Source organism: Mustela nivalis, assembly GCF_964662115.1.
Source record: "Mustela nivalis genome assembly, chromosome: X".
In the NCBI taxonomy this organism is placed as follows: domain Eukaryota; kingdom Metazoa; phylum Chordata; class Mammalia; order Carnivora; family Mustelidae; genus Mustela; species Mustela nivalis.
Genome location: NC_139040.1, coordinates 126,369,604 through 126,384,651, shown reverse-complemented (window position 1 = coordinate 126,384,651; position 15,048 = coordinate 126,369,604). Strand labels below are relative to the sequence as shown.

Sequence of the window (15,048 nt, the reverse complement as noted above, 5' to 3'; positions counted from 1 at the left end):
TGTTCTGAAATCAAAATTGTATTGTTTTTAAAAAGTATTAAGAATAATGAGTAAATAACACTGAGGGAAGTGGGAAAGGACTGACAAAGTTCTCTTGTAGAAAGGAGTACTAGCATGTGATCATTTACTGTTGTCTGTTACGCTCCAGGCACTGAACTATGCACCATATCAACATTAACTCATTACAATGGTGCCCCTTCAAGTGCTTTGGTAAAGGAATACCGTTGCCTACTCTGAGTAACAAAAGAACCAACTCTTGAAGGAAAAAGATGTGGTGCTTAGATTTCACTAGGAGATCCTTCCTTTATTATTCCTCTCGCTTGCTGTTTTCTTTTCTTTCTTTTATTTTTTAAGATTTTATTTATTGGACAGAGAAAGAGAGTACACAAGCAGGGGGAGCAGGGGAGGGAGAAGCAGGGTCCCTGCTGAGCAGGGACCCCGATGCGGGGCTCCATTCTGTGACTCCGGGATTGTGACCTGAGCCAAACGCAGATGCTTAACGGACTGAGCCACCCCCATGCCCCCCCCTCCCGGCTTGTTCTCTTTACCTTCCCTCAGTCTTAGGCCCACTCCAAACCTGATCTTCATTCCTTCCCTCCATGACGTTTCTTTGTCATTACTCCTATGTTTGAGTATCTGAACAGCTGTGTGTTCATTTATTCTGATACCCCAATTTTTGAATTTAGAAGTTGATAGATTCCAGTACTCAACTATTTAAATTTCGAGATCTCTAGTACATCCTAGTGTTTTCCGTAAGAGAAAGCAAGGGGTGGTCGTTGTGTGGGGGTCAGCACAAGGGTCTGAGTTCAAGCCAGTCTCAGTCTGGCCAGGAGGTCCCGTTGTGAATTCTCTGGAGTTGATGAGTTCCTTTTCAGTACTCGTCAAGTAACCTAATTAGTAGCTCAGCTATTCTTAGCCCCAGAACAGGGTCCACAGCTCCCATGACAGTCACCAAGCACAATTTGCAAGCCTGACACAAAAACGTTACTCCGTTCCAAACTCAGAAAGTGTGAAATGCCCAGATGACAGGTGGCGATAGTAGGTCTCCGAAGCCCGGTTTCCCTTTAAGCTCTCTTGCTGTCCTAATTCCAAGGAGCCTTGCTGTCTGCATCACTCATTTAATTCTGGATCCCATTCGAACTTACGTTTGCTTCTCTGTTGTGATTACCCTTATTGAAGCCAGACCTGTCTGTTGAACTTCTTCCCACGTGTTGTGGGTACAACTGCATGACCCCCTGCTCTGCCAGTGTCAAGGTGAGATGGTACCATGTGACCAAAAGCCCCAGGGAACAGGGAGTCAGGAGAGCCGCCTCCTGAAGCAATCTGGTTAACTCTTCCGGGTCTCACAGTGCTCACCAGGGAGGAAGTGAGGGGACGGGCTTCACTCAGGTAAACTTCTAGAGTTTTGTGAACAACCTGTTGGAAGCCTCTTATAACCACGGCAGGTCCTTCCATTGCTAGCTCTCCCTCCCACTGCCGCCGCGGTGACCCTTCCTACATGGGTTTCAACCAGTTTCCCTTGGGTGCAACCGACTGTGTCTTGCCTCTGTGATTCCAAGGAACTCTCGATTCTTGCCTGCTTTGGGGCTTTTCCCACAGGGCATGGGACTCCTATACCTCAGCTCTCCTGGAGGCACAGCCCAGAAGCTCAGGGGTTGACTCTCACAGGCTCACCCAAGACGGATGAGGTCCAAGAGCCTTTTGTCCCAAAGGTAAGTTCTGGGATGCGTTCGGCAAGCTCCTCTGAGCACTCCCTGGGATGAACCTTTCTCGCCCCTGGGAGAAGCCAACTTGACCATGCCATTGGGCGGGCTTCCCCACTGTCTCTGCCCCTCTGTAGCCGCGCACTGCTGCTCTCTGAGACTCCTTCCCATACACACTTCCTGCACGGAGGCCGTCTTCAGGACCTGCTCTGGGGGGATCCAGGCTAAAAGTGCCTACTCGGCATCAGAGGTTTACATCCTTCCGCGCTCTAAATTTTGATGGTTCTGCAATTGCTTGTTGGCAGAGTTCAGTTCTGCCCAGTGGTCCTTGTAATAAGAACAGGCTGGGAAGAGGCTGAGTGGCCAGGATAGCTGAAAATTACTTCCAGCTTTTTGCCTAACTTCAAGAGGCCACTGGGCGTGCGGTTCTGGTACAGTCCCAGGGTATATCTGGCTCTATCACATGGTGACCTGCTATAAGTGGAAAGAGAACTGTAACAGAGAGGAATTTAAACAGAAATAGGCTAATGAGAAGGACCCAGAAACTGCTCTTCTTTCTTTTTGCTCCCCAATGCTAAGGAAACCGTTAGGGGAAGGACGTTTTCATCTGAATTTCTGTTCAAAACAGGAGACATTTTAAAAGGTCAGGAGAAAAATTTCGGAAAAACACATTTTTGCATGTTGCCCAAAATGAGAGAAGCGTGTCATCTCTCCCTTTAGAACATAACCAAGGGATATTAACAATCGTTGGCAGGGCGGGGGGTAATTCTTTGTCAATTACATTTGGGAAATGGGCAAGCAGTCTCTTTCATTTTAATTTTTTTTAAGCAGTCTCTTTTATAAAGGGCAAATTTTCTCTGCGCCTTCAAAATATTAACATAGATTGTGATTCTATTAGGGGGAGACTCTAAAGCAGCATTTCCTGAATGTATTTTTCCACAGAATCGTTTTCCACAGGCCTTTTGCAGAACAAGAAGACGTGGAATCGGCTGGGAGGAATGAAAAGAAGGCGATCTTTCTCATACAACTGGGAACCATGTCTTCACTGGAGGAGGTAATAGGTCGCTTCTCACACTGTAATCCCGGCAGATTACTGTCGGATAAGGTGTATAGGTGACCTAACCTTCGCCTGGTGATTTCAGGTTGGCATGACTTTGTCCCATCTCACCCGCACTCTTCAATGTCAACAACACACTGGGAGGTGGGTAGAACAGGAATTTTTCTTCCTTTTTTTTTTAAAAAAAATTTTATTTATTTATTTGACAGAGATCACAAGTAGGCGTAGGCAGAGAGGCAGGCAGAGAGAGAGGAAGGGAAGCAGGCTCCCTGCTGAGCAGAGAGCCCCATGCGGGCAGGGCTCGATTCTAGAACCCTGGGATCACAACCTGAGCCAAAGGCAGAAGCTTAACCCACTGAGCCACCCAGGTGCCCCAGAACAGGAACTCTTAATCCTTATTTTTTTTAAGCTTTTATTTTTTTTTAAAGTCATCTCTACACCCAGCATGGGGCTCAAACCTACAACCGGGAGATCAAGAGTCGTGTGCTCCACAGACAGAGCCACCAGCAGCCCCAGGATCCCTTACTCTTTAGCAGGGGAAACCACCTCAGCTTGGCCTGTGTTTAAATGAGAGCAGAGGCATGCTGCCTGGGTGGCTCCCTCAGTTAAGTGTGCAACTCCTGATTTCGGCTCAGGTGGTGATCTCAGGGTTGTGAGATTGAGTCCTGAGTCTGGCTCTGTGCGGGGAGTGGAACCTGCTTAAGGTTATCTCTCTGTCACCCTCCTTCCTTCCTAAACACACACACACACACACACACACACACACACACACACAACGGCAGAGCCAGAAGCAAAGATCCAGGTCTTCCAGTTCTGACCCAGGATTGTTCCCAACCATCATATTTGTATTTTGCTGTTTTTATTAGTTTGCATTGCTCACCATTCTAGAAAAGAAGAATCACTTGGTATTTTTACTTGCTATTTTGGCCCTTCTCCAATACTACTCCCACAAATTGAAACGAGGTTGAAAAAGGGTCAAAATCCCTTCCGGAAAACTGTACAGAGTGCTGTGTGTCTTTTAGTTCTAACATCAAGTGGAGAATTAGACTCTAGAAGGGTTCGTACAAAGGAGTGCTAAAAACTTTTGTAAAACCCCCAAACCTGAAAGGCAACAAATGGTAACTTGGAAATGGAAGAATAAAAAGCAAAAAGCATATACTCACAGTCCCCAAAACAAAGAGATAGGCTATAATTTGGGGGTAGTTATGAGCTTAAGGGTACATCTGATTCCATGTGTACAAAGCATGTAGTGAGCTCGCTTAGAACAATTCCATCCCTTTGCGTGGGTAGCCATGGAAAACACAGTCATTGCCATTCCAGTGTGGGTCTGGGTGAAATCATCAAGCATCCGGATGGCCTGATATGTCCATAAAAGAAAATCGGAACTACCACAAATCCCGCAGCCCACTTTTCATTCCTCATTTTAGGGATCTTCTCCCGTTGTCAACATTGACTTTTTCCTTTCATCTTCTACCCATCACTGTGTGCCTATCATCTTTATGAAAAAGTATTGAATAAAATTTCTCACTATCTCCAGCCACGGGCTCTAACTACCCTAGTCCTGGGTTTTTAATTTTTTTAACTTCACCTCTGGCAGAAGATTATGAGATTCCATTGCCAGAAAGTCAGTTTTCAAAGATTTCATACATGTACACATGAGCAGCAACAATAAGAAAGATTTCTCTGAGGCTTTCCCTCTGCCTGTAGATTTTAGCGTATGTTTTTATAGCTATGCTATTGTAACAGTGCCTCGGGGACCTTGTAGCTCTGCTTCAGTTTCTTCACCTACTGGTAAGTTATAGTAAGACTAAAATGCAATCAGTCATTAAATCCTGTGCAACTGTTAAGTCTGCTAGTCTTGTACATAGGACCCCGTGCCAGACTCTGGAGAGTCAAAGCTCAGGAAGATGCTCTTGTCCCTTGAAAAGTGAGTTCACAATTTACCAGACAAAGACCCAAACCCAAAAAAGCGAGCACAGTGTACCGTCCTATTGTGACTGATGGACTCCTGAGTATGATGCAATGGTATGAAGAGCTCTAGATCAAAAGATTCGCTTTTAGTCCTACCTCTACCCTTATTTCACTCTTTGAGGCTCAGTTTAGCCATCTGCAAAGTGAGCATTGAATTAAATAAGTTCCGAACTCCTTTGATTCAAACTCTTGCTCTAGCGTTTCTCGTTTTATGGCTCATTTCTAATACTTATTGAGAGGTGAGACTGTTTCTGACAGATGCTGTTGGTTGCCTGCCCTGGTAACCACTGCCCCTTGCTCAGCCCCAAGGGGTGAACTGGGATCCTCAAAGGCAATCAGGGTCATTTCATGACCTTTGTCCAGGATTGGCTTAGGCATGGGCATGCAAATCACTTTTGACCAACGATATAGTAAGGGAAGGCTGCTTGAAGGGTTCTTAAAAAAAGGTTTTAATACCTGATTAAAAGGAAAGAAAAGTGGGGGGGAATGTGTTTAATAAGAACTCCACTTCCTGCCTGTGGGTAGGGGGGTGGAGAGTGAGGAGGTAATGCCTAGAGCTTGGGAAACCCTCTGCCAGCCACTTGCTGATGTGAGTGTGCTGGGTCAGGAGGGCAGAGTGAGGAGTGAAGACACACCAGGATTCCTGATGACACTGTTAGGTCAAGGAATTAATCAAGGCTGGAACTAACTGTGTTTTAATTTGTATGTGTGAGATTAAAAAAAAAAGAGGGTGGAGAATCTGTGTTGTTCAAGCCACCAAACGTAGCCAGTTAAAACACGCAATCCAAAAATTTGAATTATGGTACTTTGAAACGTTTACCAACTCATCCCCAAGCCAAATTTCATATTGTGATAAAGCGAATTCATTTCAGACAGAGAGGATAAAATGAGTGATTCAGGGAGATGAAAGCCCCTTAACAAATCTGCTCTTCAAAGTTCTCATCTGCAAAACAGAATCCAAAAGTATATCTCTGTACTTCATTGAGATGGTAAATGTCTAGCAGGCATACACTAATTATTGTGACTGTTATATTAGATAGGAGAAGACTGGTGGGGCAGAGACAATGCCACAGGGCAACCAAATCCTGTTATATTTTGTTTTCCTTCCTGCACACATAGGAAGACCATGATTTCCCAGTTTCCCACACAAATAGGTCTCAGTCATGTGACTGAGTTCTGGGCTGTGGGAAAAGTGATGCAATCCCCACGTGATCTTTCTGCCAGGTTTCGGTGTCATGTTACTGTTACATTTCAAGACTTGAGACCAAGTTTCATATTGGCCACTAGATGGACACTGAGCAGTTTTATTTTATTCTAATCTTTAATAAGTTTACTCAAATTTTCAATGCTCACTTTCCACTCATGTTTCCTGCTTTCCATTTAAAAATGAAGGGGATTGTTTAGGGGATCATTAAAAATGAAGGTTAAGTACCTGCCCTCAGCTTGGGTCATGATCCCAGGGTCCAGGGATTGAGCCCCATATCGGGCTCTCTGCTTGGAGGAGAGCCTGTTTCTCCCTCTTCCCCTGCCTGCCGCTCTGCCTGCTTATGCTCTCTATCTCTCTGTCAGACAAATAAATAAAATCTTCTAAAAAAAAGTAAAAATGAAGGGGAAATTAACAATCAAGAAAGCTAGCCCAAGATCTATAGTAAAAATAAATAAGTATTAAAATGTCTGCTTTAAAATATCAAATATAGGGACGCCTGGGTGGCTCAGTTGGTTGAGCATCTGCCTTTGGCTCAGGGCCTGATCCCAGGGTCTCTGTTCAGCAGGAAGCCTGTGTCTCCCTCTCCCACTCCCCCTGCTTGTGTTCCCTTTGTCACTGTGTCTCTCTCTGGCAAATAACTAAATAAAATTTTTTAAAAATACATCAAATATAGTTTGCAAAATCCATGGACAAACTCTCCCCAGGGAAACAAAGCAGCTACTCCTCGGGGGAGACATCTGCCCCTCTAAGTAGGTGTTATTTTTGCCTAAACATCTACGAGAGGGGCGCCTGGGTGGCTCAGTCAGTCATTAAGCATCTGCCTTCAGCTCAGGTCATGATCCCAGGGTCTCGGGACCCAGCCCCACATCAGGCTCCCTGCTTCTCCCTCTCCCACTCCCCCCGCTTGTGTTCCTCCTCTCGCTGTGTCTCTCTCTGTCAACTAAATAAACATTTTAAAACAAAAATAAATAAATAAAATAAGTATCTACCAGAGAGAATGCCTGTAAAGAAAGTGATGGACTTAGGTGCATCCATTTTTTTCCCTTTTCTCAAGTACAGCCTCTGAAAAAAGTTTTTAAAAAATTTTATTTACTTTAGAGAGAGGCTGAGAGAGAGCATGAGCAGGGGGAAAAGCTGAGGGGCAGGGAGAGAGAATCTGAAGCGAACTCCATGCTGAGTGGGGAGCCTGACAAGGGGCTTGATCCCATGACTGTGAGATCATGACCTGAGTCCCATGATCGTGAGATCGTGACCTGAGCGGAGCTGAAACCAGGAGTCAGGATGCTTAACCAATTGAGCCACCCAGGCGCCCCTGGGCTGGTTTAAAGGAAGATATGGGGTTATGGAGAAATGCCAAAGGAGAAACACCCCTCTCCTGGTTGGATCACATGACCAGATGTGAGTAGGTTAAAAAGCATGTACCTGCTAATGTCAACATAGTTTTCACTCTGAGTCCTGTCATGTTTACAGCAACTTCTTTTTGTAAACAGGCACAACAACAGTTACAATTTTATTCATCTAAGTAAAAAAAAAAAGTCAAGGAAATAATTTCTATATAAGTTACCTAAAAAGATAAAGAAGTCTCCAGTGTTTTCCAAAGAACCCTAGCTGGCATGGTAATTTTTTTAATGTGAACCAGGCAATGTACAATACTATTGACTTAATATAGGAAATTATTTTAAAATAATGAAAAATGAATTTTGAGCTTTGATTTTGTCTTTCACTTGAAACAGGGCTTAAATATGAATTTATTGATTTTGATACATCTTGACTTTGAACATACTAATTTTTGAACACTTAATCCTAATGCGTCCACCCCACTGAAAGATTTAAAAGAAACAACCCCCTTTGGTAATAGTCTGCACTTTATAACTTAAAAAAATATTAAAATAAGCTGATAGGTTGTAGAGAAGAATACAGAAACCACACTCATGTTTCAGATAAGATTATGAAGACAAAAGATTTCAAAGAAGGTTCACTGGAAACTATACATCATATCACCTAGGGGTAAAAGGTCACCTCTCTGTTAATAGGGAGACCTTAGTGGATATTTGGCCAAGTCACTTATCTCTAGCTTGATTTTGCCTCAAGAGTTTCATATCTAAGTGAGTATTCTTGAACACATCCAGGGATGGGAAACTAACTCCCATCCTTATAATCCCTTCTACAGTTGGACAGCTCTAGAAGTTAAAAGATTATACGGTCAGGGTAAGTAAATCTAGCTGTTATGACAAAGGGTCCCCCAACCTCCATGGCTCGACACATTAAGGTTTTATTTCATGTTCATATCACAATCCAACACGGAGTTGCTATCCATTGGCTCTTTTCATGCACCCAGGCTCCTTCCACCTACCACTTCTAGGACCTCAGAGTTCTCCCCTGGATCTCTGCATCTGGCCAGCTGCCAAGGGAACAGAGAGCAGATGAAAGATCTTGAAGGGGGCTTTAAGGGTCAGGACTAGAAGGAATGTACATCAATCCCACTTGCCTTTTGTTGGCCTGAAATAGGCACATGGCCCCACCTTGTTAACAAGGGGCTAGCACAAATAGTGGATGGAGATGAGCTCACAGGTATTGCAGAACGCTAGCAGTGTCTGCTGTCCAAAGCTGTCCTTCCATTTAGCTAAGGAGTTTCTTGCAATGGCTTCTACCTAAGGAAGCCAGCTCACCTCTGGATCATATTGGCTCAAGTTGAATTCCACTTTCACACAACAGCCCTACAGATATTCCAAGATGGTCATTATGTCTCTTGGTTCATTTGCTTCTGGGCTATTCATCCAACCAATTAACTTTTTCTCATATGATCAGTTTTTATGTCCCTCTGTGATCTTTGTTTTTCTTACCTCCAACTGCTCTATAGTTTGAAGGAAAACTAAATGAGATACTGCAATAATGAGCCCACGTTAAATACTGTAAATTCATTACTGCAAATTAACATTACATTAAGTTCTGCTAACTCACAATAAACTCACTTCCTCTAACTGCTTTTACACAGGGCTACTAAACAACATTTCTTTCTTTTTGCACTTAGTTTACTGATGGAAGCCTTGATTCATTTCATGTTGTTAGATTTGAATACTGTGCCTAGACTAATTGGAACAACGCTGCTCCTGTCTATCCCACCTCTGGCCTCTTAAACACCTATAACCATCCCTAAAAGCAAGTGGGCATTTAAGAGTTGGCCATAAACACAGACAGATGCTCAGGGCAACAGCTAATTCATCACGGATGCTGTCAATCTCCCCTTCAAAACACCCAGAGGGCTTCCTGGCTGGCTCATTTGGAAGAGCATGTAAGTCTCAATCTCAGGGTTATGAGTTCAAGCCCCAGGTTGGATGCAGAGATTAGTTAAAATAAATAAATAAAACAAACTTTAAAAAACCACACACCCGGCATTTGACGCTCTCTCATTTTGTCCTACCGCTCTGCTCCAAGCCGTCGCCATCTTTTCATTGCACTCCCGCTGCAGCCTCCTAACTTCTAGATCACGCTGCACCTGCTCCCCAGCCCACTGAAAAGCTGTGATTCTTTTGCACTCCCCTGCTCAAAATTCTTCACTGACTCCCATCTCACACCGAGTAAAAGCCAAAGTCCATGCAAGGCCTCATCTTCTCTCAGTCTCCTGATTCACACCTCTTGCACCGCTCTGAGCCCCCTGTAGGTCTACAACAGATACTACATGCTTCCACCTCAGGGCCTTTGCACTTGCTCTTCTCTCTGCCTGCGGTTGTCCCCCCAAGGATAAAAGCACAATTTGTGCCCTCACTTCCTTCAGGTCTCTGCTCTACTGTTCTCTTTTCCAAAAGGCCTTCTTGGACACTTTCAATGACTGACAACCTTCTCACTCCTCTTTCTTTCTGGAGCTCCCTAACTCCCGTGCCCTGCTCCAATTGTCTTCATAGCACTATCTGACATCTTGGATACTTAGTGTTTTATTGTGTGTCTTGTTACATTAGAATATAAGCCAAATGAGGAAAGGAACTTGTTGAGCTGACTCTATAGCTTCAGCATACGGAATTGAGCTAGACGCACTGATGGTGCTCAGTAACGATCCACACATGAAGGCACAGGTGCTTTATGGCCCTCCACTGCCTGCCTCAGCCCTGGCCTGCCAGTCCCCCTGGCTTTGTACACTCTTCCCACAGAGATGTCACCCCCTGAGCCCGGCTGGCCCGTGAGTTTGCATGTCAGAGTATTCACCATTCTCCTGGCCTTATAGAATACCCTTCGAATGTGTACATTAATAAATAAAATGTAAGTTTCATTAAAGCAAGAACTAGTTTACACTCTATGTTAACTTAGGCAAGATCAGTTCAGGAACTCCCATGTCTTGTCTTTTGTCCCTGCCATCTGACTTAGAAATCAACTTCCACACAAACATCAACTCTCATGCAAAAACCAAAGTCCTCTCTAAAATATTGTTGGCACTGGGCATTGTTAATGCAAAAATCATCACAGCACATTTCTCGGAAAACATTTGTTTTCAACAATTAGAGATAAGGCTTATGCCTGCATTAAACTTTCTTATACACGTTGGTAAAAAAGGTAGAAATAGGGGTGCCAGGATGGCTTAGTTGGTGGGGCGTGTGACTCTTTTTTTTTTTTTTTTTAAGATTTTATTTATTTATTTGACAGAGATCACAAGTAGGCAGACAGGCAGGTAGAGAGAGAGAGAGGAGGAAGCAGGCTCTCCACTGAGCAGAGAGCCCGATGCGGGGCTCGATCTTAGGACCCCAGGATCATGACCTGAGCCGAAGGCAGAGGCTTTAACCCACTGAGCCACCCAGGCGCCCCAGTGTGACTCTTGATCTTGAGGTTGTGGATTCAAGCCCCATGTTGGGTGTAGAGATTCCTTAAAAATAAAATCTTTAAAAATGGTAGCATTTTAAAATCTTCCTTTCTTCCTCTCCCTCTTCCTCTCCTTTCTTCCTTTCCTTTCTTTTTCTTTTTTCCTCCTTCCTCCCTCTTTCTTTTCTAAAAAGAAAGCATTGTGTTTCTAAAGAAAAATCCAAGAATTGAAATATGTAATGGGAAATTGTCAGAAAATTCCCCCAAATTTGAAAACATAACAAAATTAAATTATTTGGTATATGGAGGTTAAAAAAAAAGATAAGTTTTATGAACTTTTGCCAAAATATTTTGTCATTGTTGAAAAAGAAAATATTTCCCAGCCGTACTTTTTAAGGTTTTGCTTCCTAGGAATGCAAAAGAAAATTTCCCAAAAATTTATGTTGTGTAACTTGTTCCTGCCAAGCATTCTACTCGAAAAAACAGAAAATTCTGGCAATATTTTAATAGAGCAATTCTTTAGCTTAAATTAACTCCTTACTGAAGTGTTAAAAAGATCTATACATTTTTTCTATGGTCAGACAATGAATGTTTATGGAGAGCGCATGTTTTATATATAAGGTTTGAGAAGAGAAAAAGTATCTTCAGCAGAGACAGTTCTGGGCAAGACAAATTTCTGGTGGGCCAACTGAATCGTCATCTAGGGCAACTAGATAGAGACATTAATATAGTTACAGTTTTATGTAGATATAAATATAGCAGCAACCAAAAGAAAATTTGTCTTATGCTTTATGATAAATTAATCCATATACTTCCTCTATCTTGAAAATATAATTTTTTAAAAAGATTTTATTTATTTGTCGAAGAGAGAGAGAGAGCACAGGCAGACAGAGCGGCAGGCAGACACAGAGGGAGAAGCAGCTCCCTGCTGAGCAAGGAGTCCGATGTGGGACTCGATCCCAGGATGCTGGGATCATGACTTGAGCCAAAGGCAGCCGCTTAACCCACTGAGCCATGCAGGTGTCCCGAAAATATAATTTTGATAGAGAAAAGACTTTTGTCACACAAAAAATCTTTCCCTTCCAATAGCATTGGCTACTTTTTCTTTCTCTGGCAAACCAGTTCTTTCTTTTTTTTTTTTTTTTTTAAAGATTTTTATGTATTTATTTGAGAGAGAATGATAGAAAAAACATGAGAGTGGGGAGGGTCAGAGGAAGAAGCCAACTTCCTGCCAGGCAGGGAGCCCAATGCAGAACTTGATCCCAGGACTCTAGGATCATGACCTGAGCCAAAGGCAGTCACTTAATCCACCGAGCCACCCAGTCTCCCCCAAAGTCAGTTATCTCTTTAACAACAATTTATGGGACTCCTACACATGCGTAAGATCCCAAAGCCCCATAGTAGAGTGGGTGGGGAGGAACAACAAAAGCATGAGCTATAGAAAACTCATCTGATCCATCCATCCATCCATCCATCCATCCATCCATCCATCCAACAAATATTTACTAAAAGACTGCTATGTACCAGGCACTGTTCTCAGTGCTTAGGATACATCAGAGAAGTAAACCGACAAAATCTGACTTTGATGTACTTCCATTAAAAGAGAACAGGCAAGAACTACAATAAATAAGTGAATTACAGAGTTATCTCAGAAGCCAAGACCTATGGGGAAATAGAATATGGTCAGGGCACTGTGAGTAATGATCACAAGATGTAAGACTGATAATTTACATGAGGAGTCAGAGCAGATCTCTTAAGAAGGTAACACAATTCTCTCATTTGTGGGGTGATACCTGTATACTGTGGAAAAACATTGACTTTATTTTATTTTATTTGAGGGGGGCATGAGGAGGGGGAAGGGCAGAGGGAGAGGGACAAGCAGACTCCCCACTGGAGAGCTCAATGTGGGGCTTGATCCCAGGACCCTGAAGTCATGACCTGAGCCAAAGGCAGAGGTTTAACCCACTGAGCCACCCAGGCACCCCAGGGAGAGAGAGTCTTAAGCAGACTGTGCTGAGCACAGAGCCACCACTGGGCTCCATCTCATGACCCTAAGATCATGACCTGAGCTGAAAGCAGGAGTCAGACATTTAACCTATTGCACCACCTGGGCGCCCTGACCCTGGACTTGGACTGTCTTAAGGCAGGGGCCATGAAAAAGCATGCTTTGCATGGTATCCATCTGTGGAAATCCATGTGGAGAAAGAATTCTTCACTTCTCTGTGCAGACTTTCTCCTGCAAATGGAAGAGCTACCCACCTGTCAGATGCTGATGGCCAGCTCCTTCCCTGGCTATTTGCCCCACTAGGCCCAGATTCCCACACTCTTATTCTTCTGCGTTATCCTCTGTCCGAGACAGAGCTGGGCCTGGGAAGTTAGGTGAATCTCTAAGAGCTCTCCTATCCAGCTGACAAAGTATATAGAGTGGAAGTAGACTGTAATATTTTTTTAAGGCGGGTCATGAGGAGATGATGTCTCTTCCTGGTGGAGGAATATTGATGAGGCGACCACAAGGGACTTGTGGAGTGCTGCCTCTGGGGTTGGTAGACAGTGAAGCTGGCTCCCCACAGTATGAACCAGAGAGGCCAACGTTCTATTTATATTCCCGTGAGCCTTTCCACCTCTCTGCCCAGTAGCCTGACGTCCAACTGCCAGCCTCCAAGTCTTTTTGCCATGGAGCTCTCTCTAGCATGGGAGCCAACTTTTGTTTGCTCTGGCAGGCAAGGGATACAGGAGAATTAGTCTCCCATCTCTGACCCTTTGCAGTCCTCATCTGGTGATGGACCAGAGTCGGTACATAAATACCCCGACTCCCTCTTCACTTGGTGTCTGAGGGGGGCTATCTCTGAGGAGCATGTTTTACACCAGCTCCCAGAGTTCCCCAATAGGATTAAGCTCCAGTCGCCCATAGTGAGAACTCACTCAAACACACATTCTTTATTGGGTTCCTTGCCTCCCCCATCGCTCCCCTCCGAATAAGGGACTTGGCCCCGATACTCTGTTTCTAGATCTCTATCCAGGAGAACCCAGACAAGACAATAACCCACCTATCAGATGCTTTGAAGGATAGGAACCAGATCTGTGAAGGTGATGACAACAATTCAGGGGGGAAAGAGTGTAACAATGCGATAAGGAACAGAACCAGCCACTTGTAGGGTAAAGAGAATGTCAGTTGCCAGGGGGCCCCATCTGCCCTCTAGCCAAGAATCTGGCTGATTTTCCTGATAGTAGAGTAATTGAACCAAGGATGCATATAAGGGTAATTTTGGGTTATAACTCGATTCATCTATAACATGGGCATCTGTCACTTTGCCCAATGTCCACAGAACAATGAACTCAGGGAATTTAATCTCTTTTCATGTCAAGCTATTTAAGCATTACTTTGCAGATTTTTATGGGAGAGTGATACTCTGATATGGTTCTTTGTCTAATAGCAAAGTACAACTTAAAAAGATAACTAGGGTGTTCCAATAACCATGTTCAAATATTTATGAAACATTGACTTTAATCGTAGACTAAAGCACCGAGTTGAAATTGGTTAGTTCTATTGCCAAATGCCTTCAGACTTCATTGACTTTTTTGGAATTAGTACAAAAGCAGAGATTAGATCCAAAACTTGTGCAAGGATTCTGTGTGGTCCAGAAACTTATGAGACTTTACTCGTACACATGAATTAAATATTGAACAAGTCTACATATCAGCTTTGGGGACAGTGAGCAATCAAGGTGTCTTGAACTGATTGGGGAAAAAGGCCTGCGCATAAATCTATGACCTATTCTTCTAGCAAAGAGTGGAGAAGTTCTTAAATAGTTGTGAATAGTTCTAAGGAAAGAAAGTGATTTCGGCATCTAGGAGGCAACGCTGCCCATCCCAAGAGGGCCCCCTTTGCTCTCAGCCAGCACTGCGGGCCTTGCTTTGTCAAAGATTCTGAAATTCTTCAAGCATGAAAGGGGGGATAGGGAATCAAGTCCCTCTACTTATTAGGAAATGTATTAGAACTGCTTCAGAATTAGCCTTGGCTCAGCTTAATGAAATTTCCCCATTGTTCAGCAGCGGCCCACCAAATCCACGACATTCAAATGACAGCTCTTAGGTTGTAAAAAGCCTCGAAATGTAGAGAACTTACAAAATGAAGATTATGATTTCTTTTGCCCGGGTTCACAGAAAGAATTGGACTTGCTCAGCATCTTGAAGAGAGCAAAGTATTAGAGGCACCTGTACTCTCCCAATGGCATGAATGTGTAAAAAGCTTGTGATTTAGAGCCAGGATTGTCTGTCATGGAACTCACTGGCTGGTTTATGCTCGAGAAATCATCTTAGAG

The 15,048-nt window shown here is 43.6% G+C and overlaps 1 protein-coding gene and 1 long non-coding RNA gene across 2 annotated transcripts in view; one reads left to right on the top strand and one right to left on the bottom strand.

The window, feature by feature from the left end:
• Positions 1-15,048, bottom strand: part of MID1 (midline 1) — a 338,502-nt gene that overhangs the window by 169,607 nt on the left and 153,847 nt on the right. The window lies entirely within an intron of this gene.
• Positions 1,390-15,048, top strand: part of LOC309856228 — a 47,031-nt gene continuing 33,372 nt past the window's right edge. The window contains exons 1-2 of the long non-coding RNA XR_014307106.1: positions 1,390-1,712; positions 2,646-2,757. This is a non-coding gene — a long non-coding RNA (uncharacterized lncRNA). The remainder of the gene's footprint in view (positions 1,713-2,645; positions 2,758-15,048) is intronic.